The sequence below is a fragment of the Agrilus planipennis genome, unplaced genomic scaffold (genome assembly GCF_000699045.2).
Source record: "Agrilus planipennis isolate EAB-ADULT unplaced genomic scaffold, Apla_2.0 scaffold170, whole genome shotgun sequence".
Taxonomy (NCBI): Eukaryota; Metazoa; Arthropoda; class Insecta; order Coleoptera; family Buprestidae; genus Agrilus; species Agrilus planipennis.
The window spans coordinates 250,482-252,385 of NW_020440530.1; positions in this window are offsets into that span (position 1 = coordinate 250,482).

The following is a 1,904-nucleotide window of genomic DNA, read 5'->3' on the forward strand; positions in this document are numbered from 1 at the left end:
TCGATCAGTTTTTTGCCAGCAAAGACCAAAAATTTTATGAGCGTGGAATTATGCTACTACCAGAAAGATGGCAAAAGGTGTTGGACCAGAACGGTCAATATATAATTTAATAAAGTATTTGTTTATTATACGAAAACTGTCTTTCATTTCCACAAAAAAAAACGAAATGACTTTCCGAACAAACCTATATATAAAGATTTAGTGCTGAAATGCGTATGTGTAACTAATTCTGGTGTAATCTTTTAGCTGGAAGAACGACTCAAGACGCCTAGGGCCCCGTCACTCATACACAGAGTAGGTACTCGGTATTCAACTATTTGTAAGAAAATGCTTCTTCTTTCTTCCTTCTTCTATAGATTTAACGAACATCCTTTGTTATTTCAAAAGCTTTTCCGAAATTTAAACAAGTGCATTTTTTGTAGCTTTTTTATTATATACCAGCTCCTCGAAATAGCTTGTTGCTTTAAATTACGACTGCATTTTACATAGTATCGCTATTGCAATACGTAAACGGCGATTGAAGTATTTTTAAATTCACTTTTTGCGCTAGTTGAATCGCGCTTTAAATGCAGAATGTAATCTGCTGCTACACATTTGCAGTATGTATACAGGATGTCCCACGCTCACGATCCACTTTGAATAAATAATCATTTGCGACTTTAGAAAAAAATGTATCGATTTCGAGTTATTTGAACCTCAACGAAATGGTACGGTTACAAATGTGAAAAATAATTATAGTTACACCATTTCAAAAAATGAACATACTTTAAAGATAATAATATAACATAAAGATATAAAAAATAAAATTTTACTTTTTTATTCTAGGTGTCATCCAGTTAGAGACAGTCTCTAAATAACTGTAGACATCACCTTATGAGTCGAAATGTGTTTTAGGTTTATTAAAAGTTTTTATATTCAATTTTGAGTTTTTTACTTAGTTAAGTTCAGCAAAAATCTTTTTGATTTTCTTGTATTTCTATAATTTGTTAAAAATGTACTGTAAAAATTTGATCACTTTCTCCATTTCTAAGTATACTGAAACTAAAATTATAAAACAGAAGGACTAATACAAGTTTACAGTAGTATTATTTTATCCTTTTCATCATGTGGCTTATTCTTGGTTTAAGTCGAAAGAGATTGCACTAGGTATATCTTTGTTGTAATCACGCAGAGAAGGTGTAGTGAAAATGAAACGTAAGCTGTTGGATCATTGATATACGCAATGATACGTTCTCGTCCATGTTACGTAATAAAAAGGATAAGATAATTTTATTGTATCTAAATCTTGTAGCAAAAATTGTGGGATTACTTATTGTTGAATGTTTTTGAAAAATTCACAAAATAATTAAAATGAAATAAAACAAACAAAATTCAACTCTTTTATGTTACAATTTTTAATTATAAACCAAAAATACTATCTCCGAATGATATAGAAGCCTCCCTTGGTGTGTAAGTTATAAGCAGGACGCAGGAATCGTCCAGATGGGTGGTAGAGGGGAATAAGTCACCCCAACATAAAAAGTATACCTATCCTCACCTTTCTACACTTCATTTACTTTCTGTAGCGATGTGCCCCTTCCAATGTCTTGGATGAGCGCTGGCAAAATCGTATGTAGGGAGAAAAAAGCCCATTCTACTCTCGACTCTTTTTCATTAAACATACTTTTTCATACAGTACCTGCCAAAAGTTTTGTTCAATCGTGAATAGTAGTGCGAGTAGAAAACAAGCGTTGAAGCCTTTAATATGTCTTCAAATATAAATAAACATCTCGTTGATATTTTCAGTAGTAAATGGTACCAATAACAGCACATTTGAGCAATGAAATTGTAGTGGATAAAACGGTCAATTTTTCCGTGCAGTACTGTACGGATTATACGCTCCTCACCGGTTAAGAGTTTGGCCG